Below are 26267 nucleotides of genomic sequence, written 5' to 3'. Positions count from 1 at the left end.
TGGCAACACTCATCAGTTCTCCATATCTATGATTTTTGTGATTTTCAAAATATCATATAAGTGGAATTGCACAATATATAATGTTTGTGCATTAGTTTTTTTATGCAACAAACTATCTGGAGAGGCATTCATATTTTGCATGTACCACTAGTTCATTCATTTTAAATATTGAGCAATGTTCCATGATTTGGAGGGATCACATTCTATCTAGCCATATCTGCATCGAAGGATAGCTAGGCTGGTTTTGACTATGACTAATAAAACATCTATAAACATTAATGTATGGGTTTTTACGTGAACCTGAGTTTGCATTTCTCTAAGATAAATGCCCAGGAGTACAAGTGCAATTGCTGGGTCTCGTGAGAGTTCGTTGAATGTTTATTTTCTTTGTGGTGGTGTTTTTCCCCCCTTTCTTTAAAAACTGCTGAACTATTCAGGAATAGTGATATCATTCAACATTCAAACCAATGTAGTATATGAGTAACACATTTTTCTCACATGCTTACCAACAATTGGTGTTCTGTCTGTTTTTTTGTGTTTCTTTTTTTCCAATTGTCATTCTGATAGATCTGGCTTTTCTATGTATCCATCTAAAACCTAATGATATTGGAATCTTTCTATGTTTATTTTCTACTAATATATCCATTTCAGCTTTTCGACGTGACAAAGATGGTCAGTCTCCTTCCTAGAGATTTACTGCATCTGAGAGTCTGCTGGAGGATCAAGTATATAGGTCATTCAGACTCAATGGTCCTAAACAACATTTCCATTTCAATAAAAATATTTTTTTTTAAAAATCCAACCTTCTTTATGTTTATTTTTTTTTCTTCCCCCTGGCATCTTCCAGGTGACTCTGACTCACAGCAAACTGCAATTCAACATAACAAGACCCCCAAACTGTGCTATTGTTTCCACCATAGTGCTAAAAAGAGAACATGGAATTCACAACCTAAGGCTTAGAGTGTTAGAAGTTAGCAAACAAATGTTGAATTAGATGTAAAAGTTCTGAGAGCAATTAGAAGTTAGTAAATATGTATGTGGTAGATGATAAGGCTAAATGGGGAAACGTGTGCATTTGAAAAAGGACTTGCGAAGCAACAGGTGTTAATCTATGAAGAAATGCTTCAGCTCCAACTGGTGACACCTGACGTGTGTTAATCTGGAGAAGAAATGCTTCCGCTCTGATTGGTGACTCCCTAAATTTGTCTATCACAGTAGACTTTGAGAGACTTTGATTGCTTATACCTTGTACGGACTGATGCCGTAAATAATGATGGCTAAATTGAACTTTCGAAGCTTCAAACCAGAGTCACTGGAGGACAGGCTCACAGTTTTCTCCATTCTCCAAAGCTCCTCAGGACTGTTCCATGGATTCTTCCTGCTGTGGTGACTTCTCAGTGAATTCTTCCTGCTGTGGTGAGTGCTTTGCTTGTTTTGAATATTGGCCATGATTATAAAAAGGGAGCTCTGGTGGTCTATTGGTGAGAAGCTATTCTGCACTCCCAAAGACACCCACTTTGAATCTACCAGCTGCTCTGCTAGAGAAGGATGTAAAATTTCCTCCTGTGCAATTTACTGCCCCTGAAAACCTAGTGAAGGGTCAGCTAGGAGTTAGTTCCATGATACACAGCAACAACCATGTTTATAATTGATGTTAGCCATGATTGTTTGCATGTCGATACTTGATTGGTTGTTGAGATTTTAATTGATTCTAATATTTTACTGTTTTACTGTTTTTATGTGAGATTGTAAATGGGCTTTAGACCTCACAGCTCTAATAAAGAGTGTGGTTTGCAATTACAACATACCTTGCCCCTTGTTGAAAGTCTCTATTTGCATCATAAACCCCACGCAATATAATCTCTGCTGTGTTTACACTCATTCTTGCAATTACTTTGCCAATCCATATCCTTGAGGGTCTTCTTCTCTTTTAATAACTGCAATTTTCCATGGATGAACTCTTTCTAGGGACTGATGCCTCCTGATAAGAGGCCCAGGGTATGTGAGGCATAGCCGTGCCAACTTTATTTCTTAGGAGTATTCTGGTTGTACTCTGTCCAAGAAAATTTGTGTTTCCTTTTAGCAGTCTGAAATATACTCAATATGATTCATCAACACTGTAATTCAAAGGCATCAATACTTTCTTGGCCTTCCATATTCATTGTCTATCTTTCATATACTTATGAATCAATTGAAGATACTATCGTATTGGTCAGGCAGGCACACCTTACTGTTTGAAATGGTCTCCTTGCTCTTTTAGTATTTTAAAGAAGTCTGGTGTAACAATAGTTGAGTACAGTAAGTGATTTGTTTTTCAGACAGCTGTTGCTTCATTGGTGTTGATCGTGGCTCCAAGTAAAATGTAGTGCTCAACGCCAATCTCTTCTCCATAATATTGCTTACCTGTGCAACGGTGAGAAATTTTGTGGATGTTTAAGCCACATGGAAAGCTATATAGTCTTTTATCACCTTCACTTGAAGCTTCAAGTTTTCACTTTCAGCCAGCAAGGTTATGCTATCTGTATATAGCCGGTTGTTGAGTTTTTCACCAATTCTGATGTTACATTCTTATTCATATAACCCAGATTCTCACATCATTTGCTAAGCATTCAGATTGAAAATGTATGGCGAAAAACATTACCCTGACACACACTTTTCCTGGTTTTAAACCAGGTCTTTTCCCTTGTTCTTTTCAAATGGTTGTTTTTTGGTCTAGGTACAATTTCTACCTGAGCACAATTAAGTTTTCTGGAATTGTCCTTCTTCATATAGTTTTGCATCGTTTATTATGAACCACAAAGTTGAATGTTTTTGCAAAGCCAACAAAATACATTTAACCATATTTCTGGTATTATGGTTTTGGCTAAAACCCATCTGACAACAGCATTAATGCCCTTTGTTCCACAGCCTCTCCAAACCCAGCTTGGATTTCAGATAGTTCCCTATATCTATTGCTCCCGCCGGTTTTGAATAAGCTTCAGATACTATTCAATGATTTCTATATTCTTTATATCACCTTTCCTTGCAATGGGCACAAATATGAATCTCTTCCACAGGGTTGGTCATGTATCTATCTCGCTAATTTCTTAACTTAGAAGATAATTGAATGCATTCAGTCATGCAGCAATTTATCGAAACATCTTAATTGATATTCCATTACTCAACATTTACTGCTGAGTAATGAGTGCTGACACATAGTGACCCTCTGTGGAGTTTCCAAGGATGTAAACAACAATGATAGGAGGTTGCTCTTCTTTTTCTTGAGGACCCACGAATTGCGAGCACGATAAGCTTTTGTGTTAGAAGTGCTGCTTGTCACTAACTATGCCAATCAGAGGTTTCTCATCTAGTGTTGTTGTCAGATAACAAACATAGAATCAACTGACTCGTAGCAACCCTATGAACAACAGCTCTGAACCTTACCCACCATCCTACACCATCATTGCCATCTCTAATGTCCAACCCAACCAAGTTAATCTGCCTTCGTGAAGATTTTCCTCTTTCTTTGATCCTCTACTTTATCCAGGTGATGCCCTTTTCCAAAGATTGGTTCATCCTGACAATATGCGCAAAGCATGTAAGATGAAGACGTTTCAAACTTGTTGCTACTTATGATAACACCGGTTACACTTCCTCCAAGATGTACTTGTTTGTTTTTTCTTTGGAAAACTATTTTTGTTCAACACTCTTGACTAATATAATTCAAATGTATCGTTCCTTCTTTAGTCCTCAGATCTCAGATGCTTAAGAATTAATTGAAAGTACTATGGCTTGGGATCAATCAAACTTTAATCGATTAATGGAGATCTTTTAAAAAGATCTTTTATTTCCAAATTCATTCATTTTATTATTTCATGACTGCTGCTAGCATGGGCACTGATTGTGGATCCAAGTTAAATGAGATCATTGATAACTTCAGTATTTTCTCCAACTGATGTTAAGGATTTTTATTTTCTGGATGGTGAGATGAAATCCATGTTGAAGACTACAATCTTTGATCTCCTACAGTAAGTGTTTCAAGTCTTTGTCACTTTCTGCAAGCAAGATTGCATTACCTGTTCAAAACAGATTGTTGATGAGTCTTCTTCCAAACATGATATGACATTCTACTTCATGTGGTCAGGCCTCTGGATTTGCTCAGTAGAGAAAACCAAACCAAGACAAAAAAATGGAGAAAGGATACAAACCTTATTTTAAACTATGCCACGTTCTTGTGTGGTGTTCTCTCAACTACTTTTTGGTCTATTAATACAGTTTCACCTGATTGTCTATTAATGGGCCCTTATTACTACTGGGTATAGTTTTTATTCCTTTCTTCAGTACCATTGTTTCTTAATCATGCACTAATTACCTTGAGAAATGGTAAATATCAACCAATTCTTTTTGGTAGAGTGAAGTTGTGTATTCTTTCCATTGTCTTTTATTTCTTTCATGCAACATTCCATATTTTTCCCACACAATCCTCCTCAGTCTTGCAACTCAAGACTTAGTTTCATTAGTTCTTTCATCTGAAGGACTTCTGAACATTTCTTTGCCTGTGGTATTCTAACTCCAAATACTTCTACATTTTATTATTTTTTTTTACTACTTCCAATACTATTAATCCAGTTCATTCTTTCATTTTTGTTTCTTTACATTCTAGAGTAGGGAGCCCTGGAAGCCTATGGCAAGGAGCTGCACTACCAACCTACAGGCATGTGGTTCAAATCCACCAGCTGCTCCATAGGAGAAAGATGTGCAATCTCTTTCATGTTTTAGAGCAGGTTTCTTCTGGGATTAATTTTTATTTTTCATTTCTTTCTCACTTTATTAATGAAATTTCACTTTCTTAATGTATGATACCATTAATTCATCTGGTCTTTGATAATTTGTGTTTTATGCACCCAATATTTTCTTGAGATTTTCTCTAAATTCAGATGTAAACAAACATTCTTGGCACCAGCAGTTAGGAAATCACTGGGAAAATCTGCTGTCAGGGACCTCTCTAGAGTACTGAGAAACAATGATGTCAGTCTAGAAACTAAGGTACGCCTGATCCAGGCCATGGTTTTCACAATTAATTACTTGCTAGGCATCAGAGAGCTGGCTAATGACTAAGGATGGCAGGAAAAGAATTGATGCCTTTGAGTTGTGGTGCTGGAGAAGAGTCTTGACCATACCATGGACTGCCAACAAAAGAAATCAATTTGTCTTGAAGAGGGTAGAACCAAGTTTCTCCTTGGAGGCTAGGATTTTGTAGCTCCATCTCACGGGCATGTAGCTTGAGGCTCAATGTCAAGAAGACAAAGATTCTCACCACTGGACCAATTGGCAGCATCAGGATGGATGGTGAAGAGATTGAGATTGTTCACAGCTTTAATTTGCTTGGCTCCACAGTCAACACTCTTGGCACCAGTAGCCAGGAAATTAAAAGGCGCATTGCCATGGGAGAGTCTGATGTTAGGAACCTCTCCAAAGTACTGAAGAGCAATGGTGTCTCTCTGGAGACTAAGGTGCTTCTGATACAGGCCATGGTCTTCACAATCACTTGTTATGCATCAGAGAGTTGGACAATGACCAAGGAGGGCAGAGGAGAATTGATGCCTTTGAGCTGTGGTGAGAAGAGTATTAGAGTACCATGGATTGCTAGGAAAACAAACAGATTCATCCTGGAAAAGGTTAAACCAGGTGGCTCTTTGGAGGCAAGGATTCTAAGGCTCCGTCTAACATACTTTGGACATGTTGTAAGAAGAGACCGGTCCTTGGAGAAGGACATCATGCTGGGGAGGGTGGAGGGAAAGTGCAGGAGGGGAAGGCCCTCTATGAGGTGAGGTGGACTGATTCGGTGACTGGGGTAATTGGATGGGAGTGTCAGAGACAGTGCGATTGGCACAAGACAGAACAGAGTTTAGAGCTGTTGTACTTTGGGTCGCTATGAGTCGCAAGGGACTCGATGGCACAAAACAACAACAACAACATGCAATACACTCATTATTTATGGGAATATTTTTCTAATTTTAAAATTATTTACAATTAATAAGTCATTGGTTGTACAATTTTCTGTCATGCAATCTCCAAGCTAATTTTTGTCACCAAAGCTGTTATTTTCTTCCAAATACCAACCATTTTTGTTTACATTCCAATATTTTATCATTTTGTTTTGACAATTCTTGATATAATTTAGATAGTAATATAGTATCAAGTATTTGCAATTTACAAATGTTTGCAGATATTTTCTCTATTCCTCTTCATTTTCTCAATAGAAGATTTCATGAAGTAACTTTTATATGCTGGTGAATTTCAACATGTTAATTTCCCTTTAATGAATTTTGTGTTTGGAGTCAAATCTAAGAATTCTTAATTAGTTTAGACTCTTCAAATATTCTTGCATATTTGTCCTTTTAAATGTAGGTTTACATTTAAGTTGCACCTTAAAATAATTTTTTGAGTGTACTGTAAAACTTAATTTTTTCCCTTCCTTCCTTCTTGCTATCTAATTCTGGAAGCACCATTTATAAGAAAGTTGTATCACCTCCATTTAAATCAATTACGCTTTGATAAAAATAATTAGTGGAGGGTGTGTGTGTGCGCGCTCCTGTATTTCTTTATTCTCTATTCTGTTGCATTACTATCCATATATAGGGAGCTACTGTAGCCTATATATATATTCACATATATATGCATATATAGGCTACCAGCTCATGACAACATATTAATGAGAAGCTGTGCTGCAATCCCAAAGTCACACAATTGGAATCTACCAGCTGCTTCCCAGGAAAAGGATGGGCAATCTCCTCTGTGTGATTTCTTCTCTCTGAGAAGCCTCTGGAATGTCAGCTATGGATTAATTCCAAGTTTGATGGCAAATAATAACATCTATTCCACAAATCTTGATTACTGTATCCATATAAAGCCTTTTATTATCTGATAACGATTACATAAGCCAATTCCATCAAATCCATTCCATCTTAAGGACCCCATAGGTCAGAGTCGACAAGTTCACAGGGAATCTGATCTGGTAAATTTTAAGGAAGACTAAATTATCTTTCTCCCACCAAGCAGCTAGTGTGAGTTTGAACTCTGGAACTTTTGGTTAGACTCGAAATGCTTTGACTGCTACATCATCATAGTTCCTTACTCTGTGATCCTGGAATTGTATATTTTTTTTTTCTTTCTGGAGGATGGATACATATATGATGATACAATAGTTAAACACTTGCTGTCATTAATGGCCCACGTGCCTACCAACCACTCTAAGGAAGAGAAGACCAACTAATCTTCTCTTATGAATATAACAACCTAGGAAACGATGGAGTTGTTCTACCTCTTAATATACAGGTCTTTATGTGTCAGAATTGGCTTGCTGCCACACGCTGTCATAAGTTTTTCTGTCAGGTACACTGATCCTTCTCATTTTGTTGTTCTTTATTCTTTTCCATTTGCTTTGGATTTCCAGTCATTCATTGTTGCACTTTTCTCCCTGCCTACCCTTCCTCCCAATTTGCTTTTCTTTTTGAAAAGTAAAAGAAAAACATTCTTTTATTATTATTAAATTCCTCCCCCCCAAGTTCACTCCACTATGCTACCTTCTTTCTGGACTCCTGTCATGACAATAATATATAATCGTTTATTCCTTTTAAGCACTTTTCTCTCTCATCTGTTTCAATGCAGTATACATTATTTGCTGTCAATTTTTTCCCTCTCGTTCTGCGTAATTCCAATTTTATAAATTTTGAAGTAATTTTGTCCTTATCTCCATAAAATTTTGCTAAATTGTGGGTAGCACTTGTGTTAAAATTATGTATCAGTTTCAGAATTGATATCTTTACTATGTTGAGTCTGGTCTCCTAATTCATGACTCTTCTTTTGCTTATACATTTGCCATTTTTTATCAGCCTTAGTTTTGACAAATAAGTTGTACCCATTTTATTCTTTTTAAAACCACATACTAAAAATTATAAATAAAACTCACTTTTACTTAGATTTTCTTATGTTCACTGTTTTAAAAAGTTTTAGTTTATATTGGGCTATTTTATATGTTCATTGCTAACATATAGAAATGCAATTGATGTTTGTATGCTTAGATTGTATTCTGTTACCTTTATAATTTGGCTTTTATTACTGGAAAGTTTCATTCCTTCTCCCCGCCACCCCGCCGCCCGCAAGAACACTTCACCTTTTCTACAGAAGCCATTGTGCAATCTATAGACATTGCCCACTTCATATCTTCTTTTCTGAAATTTCCATTTCTTCTCTTTTCTTTGTTTTGTCTTCTTATTACACTGTTCAGAATTTTCAGCACTATGTTAAATAAAAGTATTTTGTTTCTGATTATGACACAACCATAATGTTGATCGAGAAAAAGGCGAAAAAGCAGGAGCACTATTCTATGTAGTATATCGAAAGAATAATCATAGCAAATCATCTGCATTTGCTAAAGAACCACCATGAAGGCATTGCTTGGCTGTCGTGCTCTGTGGACTCAACAACGCTGTTCCTCTTAAGGAAAGGTCAGATAAATTAACCAAAGTTAATTTCCCAAAATTACTTTGTCATCAAACTTTTATGTCTTCTCCTGTCATGGGTAAACCTTCAAAGGGACTCTACGTAGTTCTGTATATATAGCTAAAGGAGAGGGTGGACATCATGTCCGTTTTCTTTTTTATAAATGACACCTTAACTACTCTTCACAGCTCCGAAAGGAGATGGCAGAGGGAAGACGTCAATATTCTAGCATGAGCTAATGTTTGAGAAGATGGAATTTGTATCTATCTGTGGGTTTGAGTATCAGTGATTATTTTAAACTTTAAATAATATTGATACTTTTATTTTACAATATTTTGGATTTGTTTTTATTTTCCTGATATTTTTTCATTTCACCTTATATATTTCCACACAATTTCTTAATTATATTTCAATAATATAAATGTAATAAGACTATATATTGAAATAAACATTGAACATAAATGTAAGGAGTAAAAAAGCCTGAAATTCTACACATCAGAGCAGATACTGGTTTGGGACTATTTTCCCAGAATTATACATACAGAAATTTTCTTCCTCAGTTGAAAGAAAATGGATGGAATATTATTGATCATTTTATTGTGGGTATTTCCCACCCCTTTCCCTATGTGACTGCCTATTTCTTTTCCCTTAATGGTTAAACTTAGTGTTTTCACATATTTGAGGAATCTGAACTTCCCCCACAGCTCTCCACCCTACCTCCAGCTTGTCCCCATTATATTCCCCACAACCTCTCTGGGATCACAAGCTGCTGAGACCAAGAGATGGATGAGGATATGATTTGTCAAGGTCTTGTTGCCCAAGAATGTGGTGGATTTGAAGTTTCAAAGCAAAAAATAAGCCTTTCAGGTTTGGAGTTTGGTTAATAATATGGAGGCTTTAAATGGATTTTTCTTTCAGACAGTTCAAAGAGTTTTATTTCTCGCACTGTATTTTCCCTGAAGTCTGTAAAATAGTAAGGGAGTAAAAATTGCCAGCTTCATTGCATGGGGCAGGAAATTTTGTGCCATTACCACATGCAGCACACTGCCCACAGTCCTGATGTGGATAAATGTCAATGTCAAGGTGATTCTAATTACTAAAACCTGGATGGAGAGTTTGAATGGTTAGCTATCCATTTATAACATGTTAATGAATCTCTTTCCTGTCTGGAGAAAACTAAGCTCAGAGTCAAGACACAGCCGAGTTAGGCTCAGTTACCTCTCTGAAGATCCATGTGAGCTATTTGTTGAGGCAGAATGTAATTTAAGATTTCAAGCAGAATATACGCATAAATTCAAAAGAGGGATTTATAGTTGTTAGATAAGATATTCCATAAAAGTCTCATATAAAAGAAAGGTTTGAGCTGAGTTTTGAAAGGAAAACACAATTTAGATGATGTATAGAATTCAAAATTTCATTTGAATATTGTTTTGGGTTTCTTTTTTCCCCTAGTAAGTTTAGATGATCTCTGTAGACTATAGGGATTTCAAAGACAGACGTAAGATCGGCTTCTTTGTATAAAACTGTACTGTTTATTGACAAAATGGAACTGAGACTTAGCTTTCAAACCAGTCTAGGTTTGGCAAATCTGGTGGTGGTGGTTATGTGCTGTCTATCAAGTCAGCCATGATTCAGGGAGACTGTATGAACAATAAATCAAAACTTTACCTCGTCTGGCACCATCCTCCTGATCTCTGCAGTCCTTAAGCACTTTGTGGTAGTCAGTATGTTCATCTATCTTGTTGAATGCTTAGTGGAAGTATTAGTTGATTATTGTTGCTAGTTGAATCTGTGTGGAACAGTATTTTGGAAAAGAAATAAGCAGGATAGATAGATGCTGTTATTCAGAACAGGGATGATGACATCTAACTTGAAGAAGAGGCACCGCAGGGTATAGGGAATACTGGCAGATAGAAAGGAAGGTGAAGATGATGATGACTGATTGGAAAATTGATCGATCCTAGACTGGATTCAGATCCTAATTTTTTTTTTTTTTTACAAAAAGAATTGGCTTAGATGGTTTATTTACACTACCTTTCCAGATTTCTAACTATAAAATGTAAAAAAGACAGAAACTTAGAGCATTTATAATTCTTCATAATGTGGGCCAAATGTATTCATTTCCATAAATCTCCCTAACTATCAAATGTCTAAGCTCCTTTATTGTCTTACCTAGCAGCCCTTCTCTGTCTTCCCCCCAAACCCCCAACTGATTCACTTTCCTGTAAATCTCTTAAGCCACCATTCAAGCACAACTTCCTCAGCAAATCTTTCTGTACTTATCCTAATTCAAAGTCGCAATCCGATTCTTCTGTTTATTTTATATTAATAACTAAGGTGTGTATATTCAGCCATATATTATTATAGCATATTTACTAGACAAATATATCCCAGGACATCTTTTAGACATTAGTATCTGCTTCCAAGGCTAAGCTCCACCATTATCCTTGAGACAGCTAGTCCCGATTATTCTATTAGTACTTTTTTTCTTTTAGAAAAGATCCTTTATCTTTCAAACACTCTCCCTGAGTTCATTGCTAAATTTTTGGTCATCCCTTCAAACTGAAGTCCTTCCCTTCTACGTCACTGAATTAAATTTCCTTATCTTTCTTCGCTTGCACATAATTTAAACACGTAAGTAATGTAAGGTCTCTAATGCATTCCCTGAAGATATATTTCTGCATCATAATGTTCTACTTAGATCATAAACTACTCAAGGTCAGTGTGAGTGCCTATTTAACTCTCTTCATGATCTTATAGCAGCATGTACGAAGAGATCCTGAATAATAGTCCTCATGAAAAAGTAGCTGAAGGTGTTTTTCTCCTTAGCAATGGAAAGAATATCAAGGTTAAATTGAAGACTCCTTGGAAACTGTTCAAGATTAATTAGAAAACACTATGTGACACATGAGTATTTGCATTTCTTTATACCTTGACTCAAGACTAGTGTTTTAAAATATTGCTAATTGTTATAAACTAAAAATGCTATTGTAATGTAGTAACTACTAAGCATTTATGCTATGGTTGTAGGAATAAGTAAACTTCAGTCAAGTATTGCAATCCAGGTTATACTAGTACTGTTTCGCCTGGACTCTTAGACCATCAGGACAAAAGTAGAACACTGAGTACACGGGCAGGGTTGTTTGAGTTCGGATACCTTAGATTTGGTGTCTCATTTAAAGAATCAGATATTTGGAAGGACATCTTCCATCTACCACAGCATGTGGCCTTTTCAAAATAACTGGACAGTGTTTAAATGCCAATATGTGACAGTATTTGCATATCCTCTTGGAGTTTGGCAATATATACCAAAAAAGTGGAAGCTCAGTTGAACTTGACACTCAGATTGTTTGATCTCTTGTGCAATGTATTCTTTCCACGTTAGGGCCTGTCCAGTTAGACTGTTGAGGCTCTCTTGAAACAATCCATTCAGTAACTATGCTAACCTTATATTTGAAGCACAGATAATTTACAATGTCAGATATTGTTCTGTTGTCTTTCTTGAAAGATATTGAAACTCAGCAATACCGTGTTTATCATATCAACAGAAAACTCTGAGACTAAATTGAACATGGACAAATATTCTCTTTGAAATCTTCTAGCTGAAGATTAGAATGATTAATGTGAGTTCAAAAGTAAATTTATCATAGATTGTTCTTTTGAGTGTTCAACATCTTATTCACCACAGTAAACATTCTGAAATCTAAGTAGATAAAACATACTCATGCAGTTAAGCACACATGTACACATACACTGACAGGCCTTGTCCATTTTTTTAATTTTTTTTTTCTGGGTAAGGAGTTGTGCTGTCAACTAAAATGCAGGTGGTCCAAATCCATCAGCTGTTCCATGAGACGCAGATAGTCCATCTCATCTTATGCAACTGACACCCTCTGAAAACCAATTTGGAGGGTCAGCTATGAGTCAGTTCTGACTTGATGACAACAAGTTAGTTACAGTTTGAAGTATGTTGAATAAGATAAATGATAAACTAGCATCGACTTTCCTCTTGGGGCTCCAGTGGCCAACTGGCAAGAAGCTAGTCTTCAATCCCAAGGACAAGCAGTTTGAATCCACCAGTTGCTCAGCATAAGATGAATGGTCAGCCTCCTCCTGGCACAATTTACTGCCTCTGAAAACCCTCTGTCAGTCAGGTATGAGTCAGTTCTGACTTATTACCACACAACAACAATAAAGACTTCCCTTTTTAATCTAAATCTCCATCACTTGCCTCTTCTTCCCTTCAAAAATTTCAGTCTTTCTACATATATCATGATGCTTGCCATTGGACCTTCTGCAGCAAATGTTTCAAGTCCTCCTCAGTTTCCGCAAGCAAGGTTGTGTCATCTGCGTAATGCTGGTTGTTAATGAGTCTTTCTCCAATCCTGATGCTACATTCTTCTTTATAAAAAGTCCAGCCTAGACTCCCAGGTAATTTCTTCTGCACATAGATTAAAAAAGTAAGGAGAAAGGACATATCCCTAATTGTGCAGCTTGCAGTGTTTTCTTGCTCTGTTCAGACAACAGTTTCCTGGTCTAGATATGGGCTTTACAGGAGCACAAGCAAGTATTCTGGGGTTCACGTTGTATGCAATATTTGGCAATCTAAAACACAAACAGACATCCTTTTGATATTTTCTACTTTCAGCCATAGTCCATATGACATCAGCAATGATAGATTTTAGTGCCACGACCTCTTCTAAACCTAGCTTATGTTTCTGTTGACATACTGTTTTAATTATCTTTGGATAATCTTTAACAAGATTTTGCTTGCATGTGACGTGTGTGTGTGTGCACGCGTGCATACACACGCACACTCAAAAACACAGTCTCTTGGAGTGCTCTGGTGGTATATTACATAGAAAATTTAGCTGTTAATCCAAAGGAATGTTTACTTTGGTGGTTCTCATAAGAAAAAAGTTGAACAATCTCCTTCTACGTGATTTATAATCCCCTGCTTCTTTTAGTTGATTCTGACCCAACAGCAATGACATTCACAAAAAGATATACTCTCTAGAAAAACTGGTAGGCTTTTGCTCACTCTGGATCCTGCATCTACTTTATTGCTTATAGATCTTTAGATCTGAGCCAGAGACCTGCCTCAAAAGGAAGTGGTCTGCTGTCCTAGCTGCCAACTTTAGATTCATAAGGCTCCACAGCTACATGAATCAGGGGATGCCTCTTTGCTGAAGTCTGATGCATCTGATGCACCGACCTGATCTCTACAAGAAGTGTGAGTTAATTCTTTTATATATGGTTGTTGTTGAGTCCCATGGAGTCAGAACCGACCTGTAGATAACGCTTCATTAGGTTTTCAGAGGCAATAAATTGTACACGAGTAGATGGCCTATCCTTCTCCAGACTTTGGGATCCCAGCGCGAATATCAATTTCTCTAAATATGTGTGCATTTTCACCGTTTTGCTTCTCTAGAGAACCCTGTCTAAGTCAGAGAGTATCTGGGGTGTTTTTTTATGGATACAGTTAGAAATGGAGGGAGGCATTTTATCTGTATCTCAAGTTTAATCCCAGAGACTGCATCTCATCTCTCACAGAGAATTGAGTTATAGAGAAAACTACATTGATAATGTGTTTTGTTTCTTTGTTTTAAATTGAGGATGCACTTCTTTAAGACAAGATATGCTGGTGAGAAGGACCTTCACTGTAAGTCCCTGACTGTGAATCTACAATGTCTGCAGCTTAACAGTGCTCAGTGGCTGTTCTTGTCATACTTAATAGGGCAGCTTGAACTAAATAGTCTCTTAAAGGCCACAGATCTCTCTGAAAGTAGGGAATGTGAGAAAATTGATTCTTAGCATAATACACTACATGTTGTCATTTTTGTTAGGTGCCTTCGAATAACATATGACTCTTAGCGACCTGAGAACAACACATCTGAGCCCTGCCCTATACTGTGTTGACCTCACTATCTCAAACACACTCAAGCCAATTGCAACTATAACTGTGTCAGTCCACCTGACTGAAGGTCTTCCTGTCCTTACCTGTCTCTCCACCCTTCTCAGTATCATGTGCTTCTCCCACGAATAGCCTCTCCTAGCAACGTGTCCAAAATATATGACATGAAGTTTCACCATCCTCGTCTCCAAAGAGTTTGCTGGCTATGTTTTCTCAAAGACGTATCAGTCTGCTCTTTTGACAGCTCGTAAGTACTCTCCTCCAATACCACAACTCAAAGACTTCAATGCTTCTTTTGTCATCCTTATTCATTGTCCAGATCTCAGATGCATAGCATAAGACTATGTTCTGAATCAGGTGTGTCTTAGTTCTCAAGCTGACGTCATTGCTCCTCAGTAATTCAGAAAGGTCCTCAACTACAGATATTGCTAGTGCAATATGTCCCCTAATCTCCTGATTGCTGGAACCAAGTATATTGATTGTGGATCCAAGCAAGATGTATTGTTGATAGTTTCTGTCATTTCTCCATCTATCTCTATGTTGCCTACTGATCCAGTGGTGAGAATGCTTTTCCTGACATTGAGATGCAATCCATATCAAAGCCTACAGTGTTTGATCTTTTGCAACAAGTGTTTCAAGTCCTCTTCACTTTCAGCAAGTGAAGTTTGTTGCATCGGCATACCGAAGGTTATTGAAGAGTCTTTTTCCAATCCTGTTGCCACATTCCTCTTCATAGATTTCAACTTACTTAGGGGTCTCAAGAAATAATTAAGGTAATTTTGAGGTGATCTTGAGTTTATACAATTGTCCAGGCTATCACTGCCAAATACACATCCAAAGAATATATATACACAGTGGTTAAGGCTATCATTATCAAATATACATCCAAAGACTAGGAGAATACTTAGGTTTATATATCATTGAACATGATCATTTGTTCTATACTTTCTTATTCCTTCCATTTTAAGACATGTTATCATGTCTTTTTCTATACTAGCATTTTTTCAAGAAGTTCAAGCTGTTTTGAAGGAAATAGCAAAAAATAAGGCCCCCGTAACAGATGGTATACCAGTTGACATATTTCAGCTAACAGCTGCTGCCATGCTCACCAAGTTGTGCCAAGAAATTTGGAGAACAACCACTTGGCCAACTGACTGGAAGAGGTCAATATTTGTTCCCATCCCAAAGAAGGTCGACCCAACTGAGTGTGGAAACTACAGAACAATATAATTGATTTCACATGCAAGCAAGATTCTACTGAAGATTATCCAAAAATGACTGGAACAGTACATCAGCAGAGAACTGCCAGAAGTCCAGGCTGGGTTTAGAAGGGGTCGTGGTACTAGGGATATTGTTGCTGATGTTAGATGGATCTTAGCTGAAAGCAGAGAATACCAGAAGAATGTCTATCTGTGTTTCATTGATTATGCAAAGGTGCTTGGCTGTGTGGATCATAACAAACTGTGGCTGACTCTGAGAAGAATGGGAATCCCAGAACATTTAATCTTGCTAATGCGAAATCTATACTTGGACCAAGAGGCAGTCGTCAGAACAGAGCAGGGCAACACTGCATGGTTCAAAATTGGGAAGGGTGCACGCCAGGGATGTGTCCTGTCTCCATACCTTTTCAACCTGTATGCAGAGCAGATTATCCGAGAGGCGGGGCTCTATGAGGAGAGGTGTGGCGTTAGGATTGGTGGACGATCTATCAACAATCTGCGTTATGCAGATGACACAACCTTGCTCGCTGAAACTGAGGAGGATCTCATGCACTTACTGCAGAGGGTCAAGGACTGCAGCCTTCTATACGGACTGAGGCTCAATGTCAAGAAGACAAAAATTCTCACCACTGGACCAATCGGTAGCATCAGGATGGATGGCGAAGAGATTGAGATTGTTCACAGCTTCAGTTTGCTTGGCTCCACGGTCAACACTCTCGGCACCAGTAGCCAGGAAATAAAAAAAACGTATTGCGATGGGAAAGTCTGCGGTTAGGGACCTCTCCAAAATACTCAAGAGCAACAGTGTCTCTTTGGAGACTAAGGCCCACCTGATACAGGCCATGGTTTTTGCAATCACTTGTTATGCATCAGAGAGTTGGATAATGACTAGGGAGGATAGAAGGAGAATTGACGGCTTTGAGCTGTGGTGCTGGAGAACAGTATTGAATGTACCATGGACTGCCAAGAAAACAAACAGATTCATCCAAGAGAGGATTAAACCAGTCTTCTCCTTGGAGGCAAGGATTCTGGGGCTTCATCTGACATACTTTGGACATGTTGCCAGGAGGGACGGGTCCTTGGAGAGGGACATGATGCTTGGAAGGGTGGAGGGACAGCACAGGAGAGGAAGGCCGTCTATGAGGTGAATTGATTCAGTGACTGGGGCACTCGGGATGGGTGTGTCAGAGGCAATGAGATTGGCACAGGATAGAGCAGGGTTTAGGGCTGTTATACATAGGGTCGCTATGAGTCGCAAACGACTCGATGGCACATAACAACAACAACAACAGCATTTTTTCAAGTATTTTTCAAAGCATATTTGCCACCCGCTAATTGCAGAATAAATGGAGATGTAGTCATCACTGGCTGAGATATTCACTTATCTAAGCATAATGTTATCTGTCAGTCTATTGTAAAGTTGGCTACCCCATTGACATTAGTAGAGACTGAAAGCAGAATGTCTATATGTCACAGTTTCTTCAAAAGGTTCACAGTGGATTATATTTAAAACATAACTACATACCACAGAAGAGTACAACCACTCACACTTCAGGTAAAAAAAAATGAGGGAGCAGAAATTGTTAAATCTCAAATGATACATCGTAATCTTTCCACTAGTGTGTAGAGGATGCTGTGCCAGATCAATACTTCATAGAAAGGTTATCATTTGAACGGGATTTTAGGAACAGTAAATCTCATGGGAGGAGATTGTCCATCCAACTCCCACAGAGCAGCTAGTGGATTTGAACCTCACACCTTTGGGATTGCAGTGAAGTATCTTTCCATAAGGACCCCAGAGCTCCTTTGTTTCTCTGTAGACTACCTAAATTAACATTTGACTACTTACGTATACACTTTTTGGGCCGTTTTTTAAACTAAGAATAGGAGACTCTCTAAATCAGTTTCCCAAGCTAGGTGAACATTTGACCTTTTCGTTTGTTTGATTCCATCTGTTTGTTTGAAAGAATTGGAACCTGGAGGAAGTATGCTGAAGATGCATAGAACAAGAGAAGAGCAAGGCTCAACAGAGCTCTCACCCTCCTGACAGCACTGGAGCCTGTCATTCTAGGATTATGCAAGGAAACTGGATGCAAAATGTCTTCACAGATGTGGAAGCTGATCTTCTGGGCTTAAGAGAATGGTTTGCTACCATCTGTCACTTGGGCTGAGTCGATAATTGCTGACTTCTCTATGAGAAGTTGCTTCTGAATGCAGCTGGGTGGCCAGGACTTAAATTACCAGGCCCAGATGAGCATGACTTTCTGATGTTTCCATGGAATCCCCAGGGCCCTGCCTTAGATGAAGATTCCTGGTTAGTAAATGAGCATTCGAAATATCCTTATTGTTCTTGACAGATAGAAGTCATAGAAAGTCTAATTGCTATCCCAAAAAGCAGAAAGCTTATAAATTACAAATAAGTAAACGATTTCAATCAGGAATCAATCTTGTAATCCAGTCTCACCCAAAAGAGACATGCCACCCTCCAGACTTTGAAGAGACACGACACGCCATCATTTAGTGGATTCTAACTCTTGCTGGCCAAATAGAACTTCCCATAGAGTTTCCAAGGCTGATAATTATTACAGAAGCAGAATCTCTTTTCTTTTCTTCTGTGAAGTTATTAGCAGGTTTACATTACCAAACTTTTACTTATCAGTTGAATTATTTTAAAAAACACACAACAAAACCTTACCACTAGGATTCCTTTGTCAAGTTATAGGGCAGTTATACTTAAATTTATGCATGTCTTCCCCCACCCCCAGTTCATCTCAGCTTCTAAACCCACTGTTTCATCATTCCAAAGGAAAATCATAAAGTCAGAGTTTCTAATCCTTGTTAGATTATTTTTTTTAAATGGTCAAGTTGAAATGTTCTTTCTTCGTAAAACCTTCACTTACAATACAAGCACAGATTAATCTCTCAGAGAAAAAGTTAAATATGAAATTTAGAAGACATTTTTAGCCTTCATTCTTTAAAAATGAAATTATAAATGTGTCTGTCCTTCAAAAGATGAGCTACCAGACAAAACATAGGGAAGGAATGTCATTCTATGAGGTACCTTGGCATAGGTATTGAAAGGTAGGTACTATCCAGTCAAAAGAGAAAGGGATACATTTCAGAGTAGCAACTGGAACTTGAGCAATGATCCAGCTGTGGAACTACTCCAAGTGTCCTTAAGAGACCACAAACAGACAGGCCCAGCCATGCATGCTAACATTGTAGTGCGAACAATCTGTAGTTCATTGAATATCCATTGCTCATCTGAACCCTGCAGCTTAATGTTCTGTTTTACTGGAGCTAAAAACCCCAAAGAAAACTACTCCACACACAGAGAAATAACTGTAAAGATAAACATGAAGTTTCTCTACTCTTGTAATAAATAATTGTAGGTCGACTAGCGTGGCACGTGGTGCAGTTCAAACAAGGATATCACATAAAGCTTTGAATCCATTAAAGCCCCTCTGGTTGTTACAGGAGGAACAAACAGGAAACTCATTCAAGCAAATGGAGTAGTTCATTGGCCCACTTAATTAAACACTAAAACTAAGCAAACAAATAATCACGAACCCAGGAACAAAACACAAGTAGAGGAAACGTCAAGCTCAACTGGCTAAGGTTTACCAATAGTATGTGTCTGCATATGAGAGTGAGTGAGCATATATGTGTCTGTGTGTGTTTGTGAGAGAGATGGCAATAGAGGAAGAAGACAGAGGAAAAGGAGGAGGAGGAGGAGAAGGAGAGAAACAGAGGGGGGAGAGAAGGATTTTTTATATACTCTTCCCATATTTATGCTTGGGTTTTTAATCTATTTTAGCTTCAATATTTTAACTTTTAAAGATGTCAGTTGGCATAGTCAGTGACAGTCCTGAGGTGATAGTCTTACAGCTCTGAGAGAAGGGGAAATATCTTCTTTCTTTCAGCAACTGTATAAGAAGTTTCCATGAGATAACTGAGTGGCCCACTCTTTTTTGTTATCTCTGAGCCTATTGCCATGGTCTCAGACACAAGTTTTTCTGATTGGATTTCTTAGTTCTCATGATGAGTCCTGAGGTCAGAGGGACATGTGACTGTGATCAGAATAGCAGGTCTATTCATTTGGAAGAGGGAAGCCATCTTCAGAAGTAGTAAATGTAGTTTATTACTAGAGAAAGAGGGGGGGGGAGGCACTTGGCAGACAAAAATGAATTTCCACCTACTCCCATGTAAAACCAAGATGCTGCCTGCCAATTAATTTCTGGTTCTACAGAATTCTTTTCAGAATTATAATGTCAGCCAATTTAAAGTATCTTGACAATGCCAATTCTGTCAGTAGATGACTGACTATGTGGACTGTCTTTTGTCATTGCGTTTAATTTCGTCTCTCTCCTGATTCTCCTTCTTTTTTCCCTCATTTTATCACATGAACCTTACTATTATTCTCCATTATTTGAGTTATAATATTTCTATCAGTTGACCGAGGCTCTTTAAGAAATAGTCTGAGATACTTACACAGTCATCACTGTTGGCTAATTATTTTACTTATCCTGAAAAACAGCCAATCCTTTTTTGTTTTGACCCACTGAACTCACTTGAAATTTAAAATATAGTGTTTTGTACAGTGGCCTACTAGATTCCTTTCTGCAAACAGTAGTTGTGTAATCACTGTGTTACATAAATTGGCTCATGCCCTGTGTCAACAGCATATCATTTTAATTGTGAGCTCTTTCCCATCATGTATGTACACAAAGTAGTTTCAAATATTTAAATAAAACTCCATGATTGATTGATTGATGCTTGCATCTCTAACAAAATAAATGTAGCATGTTGTTGTTGATCGCCTTCAAGTCGAGCATGACTCATAGAGACCCTATGAACAAAAGGCCTGCAGCCCCTCTACAACTATCGACATTTATCAAAGTTCATAGAGTTTCTGGAGGCATGTTGTTTAGGAAGTGGATGTCACTCCTGCTTCCAAACCTGTCATAGAATGTTATTGTTCTGTGCCACTAAGTCGCCTGCGATGTATAGCGACCGTATGTACAGCAGCTCTGAACCCTTCCCTTTCCTGAGCCAGTCTCACTAACTCCAACACACCAACCCCCATCACCCCCGTCATGGTATCAGTCCATCTCCTATGGAGTCTCCCTCTTCTGTGCTGTCTGTCCACTCTTCTGAGCATGAACATATTGTGTTAAAATCTGATTAATGAAAACACACACAACCTCACACATACAACTTGTAAACAAAATTCCAAAGTTTCTCATGTAATACTGTGTAAACTGTGATAACTCCAAGGGTGCTACTATACCATGTCAATGGAGTTTATTAAAGTGTCATGTTTTATGAGACGTTTAGATTGAGTTGAATATCTGTTTCCAGTCACATTACACTCCTCACAGGCTTAGAAACTACTGAATACTAAAATGGAAATCAATCCCTCCAAAGTTTGTGAGTATTGCATGTTGAGAATATTTAGAATGCTGCAGTATTGTAGTTGTTGTTGCTACGTTTTGTTGCGTCAAAACTAACTCTTAGCTGACCCTCAGTGGGTGTCCAGAGGCAATAAGTTGCACAGCAGAAGATTACCCATCTTTCTCCTGTGGAGTAGCTGGGTATTTGAATCGCCTACCTTGGGATATGCAGCACAATTCCTTATTTTGAATTGAGAAAGTAATATATTGAACAAGTAAGTATGTTGCTATCTTTTATTTTCTTGTGCACACACTTATATATAAGTCCTTTCTCTTGATTCGACTCTTGGCAGTGTTTTCTCTTGTTTAGAATTCCTTATCTTAGCTATAACATGATCTATGTATGAACTCATTTAACGGTATCATCCATCTTCAGTAGCAGACATAAACAGCTCCAAATTTCTACCATATACTTTTGTTCTCTCCATATAAAGGTACATATTTTTTAACATGTCCCTTAATCTCTCCCTTAGTTAATAAATATGCTTTCCCTTCCCCATCTTTTCTACTTAGTGCTTTAATTTGTCTTGTCAACATAAATGAAATGATTAAATAATCTCAAAGTCTGATTTCTGCTTTGTTATGCTATCTGTTTATGTTTTAAGAGCCTCAGACTCATTTTACTGCAGAGGAAGAATGAAAAATGATTAGCCAATGTTACCAAGACTAGACAGATAGAAAGAAAATCAACTTCATTTTGACCCAACTACTTTTGGAACATAATTTTGATTGTTTCTGGTTTTGGTATTTTGTTTATTTTCTAAAATGCCTCCTAATTCTGACGAAGGGGAATAAGAATTGGTAAGAAAATAATTTAAGTGTATTTAGGGTCACAGTAGGAAATTAAATCCAGGAAAGGAAAAGACAACTTTACAAAACAGCTTTGTAAAATGTTGCCACATATGCCTGCCCATTAATGGTATGGAGGTCAGGGGCTTTCATGAAAGAGGATCCTTTTACACTCCAGCTTTGTATTTGGAGAGATTCTCTTCATATTTACAATCAGTGGGTGGCTATTAAACTTATGAAGGATTTTCTTGCCACTGTTATTGTTTTCTTGTTTCCTTTAGCAGCTTTCAGTCACCAGGCACAGCGAGAGAATTTAAAGTAAGAGATATTTCTCTTAAATGCTTGCAATTTTCTGGTTCCTCAGCCCCTAGCAAACGTCTCATTGTGCTCAACTAATATTTACAACATTTTGCAATAAAGCTATTTTATATTATTTTCAAGGTTACATTCCCTGCCTTGCTTTGGAAACTGCTTAAATTATATAGATAGATTATCTAGATGTATACAAATGAGACCGTTCTTAGGTTCAAAGTCTCTCATAAATAAGAGAAATGTGATATTTTCCTCTTCCACTAAAGTCCTCCAAATCTCATAAGCTTGAGATAGATCTGTGACCTTCTCACCATATAAAGTCTCATATTTAGAAGATAGAGGATGTTTGCTCATTCACCCAAAGCAACATTATATAGTGAACCTCCAACATTCAGCAGAAAGAGGATGAGATGGCGATGTGAGATTTGTGGACTATATACTAAATTACTATAATATGTCCCTCATTGGTGTTTATACAACCAGCTCACTATTGTGAGTACCTGGAGGTAATTAAGGTCATAAACTCCAGTTCCAGTCATGAAACTGGTGAACATGAAATTGGAACAAACACAGGAAAGTGTTTATAAGAATGGCTTGTCACTTGCAAGGCTGGGTGTTAGGGACTGGCAAATTGAAGAGAAGCTAGGCAGTGATATTAATTGTTAACAGAGTACCCAGACAATGATAAGATTTTTTTTTGGTGGGGGGCTTGAGGGAGGGGAAAGGCAGGTAAATATAAATTAGGTTACTTATATGACAATAACATTTTGTATCACAAAAAAATTGTATGTGCTATGTTGGGATAATCTTGAGATAAATTGCTAGAGATAAGACATGATTTAGAAGAAGGAGATTGCTTTTATATATACAGTAGCAGAAGCAAGGGGTTGTGACGTGTTCCTAAAGGGTCCAGGTGAATGTGTAGTTTCAAGAATTTGTAAAAATATATTTTGTGTTGGACTCTGTTCTGTTATGTACATCTAAGGTTCAAAGAAGTGATTACTACTAATATGACACAATCTCTTCTTTTGTGTGCTAGATTAAATTTCAGCATATCCTATTGTTGTTTTTGCTAAATGCCATTGAGTCGTAGACAACTCATAGCAATTCTGTGGACAAAAGACCTGAACACGTGTATAACTTTCATTGTTTCTCCAAGTTCATACAGTTTCCAGAGGCAAGCTATTTTGGAAGTGGATGCCACTCCTGCGCTATGATAGGTAAAAAATTTAGTAAGCAACAACAAAAACAACAAAAAAAAATGGAAAATTTTCCTATAGCCTGCAAAGATGGAGGACTCTGCAGAAATAAATGGGAGAAAGTGTCAGCAAGTATCAGAAAGTAATGAATGGTTGAAAACGATTATGGCCATCTGAATTTACTAAATTCTCTAGGGCAGAACTGTTGAATGTGGTTGCATTTAATTCCTGCTTCCCTTTTCCATCAACAAGATATACAAAAGACATACTTAACATCAGTTTTTACAGAATTAAAGGAATATTGCAGAAATACTTTTGTTTTAAAATACTGCCTTTGTTGTTATATGCCATCCAGTCAACTACATCTTGTAGTGGCCCTGTGAACAATATATCTGACTTGTGCCTCATTCTGCCATATATTCATGATCTCTGACTTGCTCAAGTCCATTGCTACAGTCATGGTGTCTATTCATCTTGTGGAGAGGTTTCTGTCCTCTCTTTCTCTGACTCTCTGCTTTTCCTAGCATGATAGGTTTTCCAAGTTTTGGCCCCATCAGACAACACGCACAATGTATGGGGGACAGAGTTTCACCATCCTTGGCTCTAAGGAGCATCCTGGTTGTACTTCCTCCAATATAGACTTTCCTGTTCTTTTAGCAATCCATGGAATATTCAGTATTCTTGTCTTTATTGACTGTCCAATTTTCAGAGACACAGGAAACAATTTAAATACCATGCCTTGGGTCAGACAGACCACAGCCTTTAAACTGATATTTCTCTTTAGCACTTTGGTGAGGTCCTTGACAGTAGGTGTTCCCAAAGCAATATGTGTTTTGAATTGTTGACTGCCATTACTATAGGTGCTGATTGTGGATCCAGGTAAGATTAAATCATTAACGACCTCAGTCTTTCCTCTCTATCATGATGTTTTCTATTGGCCCAGTGATGAGGGTATTTTTTCTCTTGATATTGAGATATAACTCATAATGAAGGAGATAGTCTTTGATTTTCTTCAGAGAGTGTGTCAACTCCTCTTTACTTTCTGCAAATAAATTTGTGTCATCTGCACAACATCATAAAACGATCCGGAGATATATGTGTGCCTCTTATTCATATTTGTAAAAAGAGCAAAGAGCAGGTGGAGATGACCCTGTCTGACTTTTACCAATTTCACAAGGAAGAACTGTTCCCATCAACAGTACAAAACCAATTTCCATGAGGTCAGACATGTTCTCCACACTCCCATACCTTTTTCTACTCACCTCAACACCAATATTACTGCTTTGCTGGGTCCAAAATTCTATTCAAAAGCTCACTAACTGCACAGAACCATGTTAGGCAAGTCAATTAAGTACGGAGTAGTAGCAGAATACAGTCAGCAGTATAGCTTCCAAAATGTGCAGGCAGGCCCCTTAACTTTGAGCCTCATGTCTTTAGATTGGTGTCACAACATTCTCAGTCTTCAGAATATTGGCTCCTCCCCATCCCTAGTCATCCAACAAATTTAGACAAAGTCTCTTAGATTAGCTCTGGCTCTACTCTTAGGAGGTGGGAACGGGGTGGATAGCTGGCTCCATAGAAGTCCAAGCATCAACTAATGCAAGAAAAAGACCTGGTGACTTAGAGGAGTAGATCATGAGATCTTTTAGGGAGCTCTGGTGCCCTATTGATAAGAAGCTATGCTGCAATCCCAAAGACACCAGCTGCTCCCTGGAAGAAGGATGGGTAATCCCTGCCCTTTTGGTTAACTGCCTCTGAAAACCCACCAGAGGATCAGATATAAGTAGTTCTAACCCAACGGTACACAGCAACAGAAACACAATATTGTGTCCTCATAAAATCTATAACCATCTTTATATATAATTTCCATTAATTCTACAAGATACTTGATTTTTTTTTTATACACTAAGTATATGAGGTCAGAAAATCATAGGACTTTAGAAATGAAGTTAACCTGGGTGTCAGTTTTAAAACTAAGCAAAGTCCCATTGTTCTTTGAATAGAATAACTCTTCATTTTTAATTGTATTAACACTTTTTAAAAGTACTTATAAAAGATTTCATATAATTCTCCTCTCTTGAGATTTATTTTGTATTTTTCATATGATAGAGTAGGATTGTTTTCCGGAGGAAGAGTACAGAAGTAAAGTGTCATTTTATTATTATCAGGTCATGAGTACAAACTATCAACATGATTTTTACTCTGCGGATATTAATCACTTGGTTGAGGTAGGGCTTATTAAGTGTCTATATTGTAAAGCCATCCTATTTTTTGCACTGCTAACTTGAAAGCTTTCTCTCCGGGCCTTTGAATTCACCAATGGCTCCACAAGGGAAAGAAAGACTCTCTTCTGTAGAACTTAGAATTATAGAAACTCGATGGAGGTCAGTTATAAGTCAATTCTGACTTGATCCCAGTGAGAGTGTTCAAACTGTGCTCTTGGAAAGCAATCACTACATACAACCACCAATTAAACTGACTGAATTACGTTTCTCCATGCAGGTAAAGTAGTTAGTTAAATGACTTAGATTTCTGCCGTGAGCTTTGTAGTTCATAGTATGATGTCCTCTCCATTTTCTTCTGGGTCGTCTCAATTTGAGTCTGATGAAATGGGGGGGGGGAAGTAAATATTTACATTTTGTGTACATTGTTTGGATGTTCTCAAACAAAAGGTGTTATTTACCTTATTTTCAAAATCACCTAGCTACTTAATAACATTAATGGGTCACACACAACTCAGCTTTGTCTCCCATACCCTGGATACATTGCTAGGAAAGGCTATTCCTTGGAGAGGGGCATCACGATTTCAAAGGCGGACAGCTTGTGAAATAGAGGAAAGCCCTAATGAGATGGATTGACACCGCGCCTACAGCAGGGTGTTCAAGTGGCTCAGAGA

This window comes from Elephantulus edwardii, unplaced genomic scaffold (assembly GCF_000299155.1).
Source record: "Elephantulus edwardii isolate Elephantulus edwardi_28Jun2011 unplaced genomic scaffold, EleEdw1.0 scaffold00076, whole genome shotgun sequence".
NCBI lineage: Eukaryota > Metazoa > Chordata > Mammalia > Macroscelidea > Macroscelididae > Elephantulus > Elephantulus edwardii.
The sequence above is the reverse complement of the archived record's forward strand: the minus strand, read 5'-3'. Positions refer to the sequence as shown.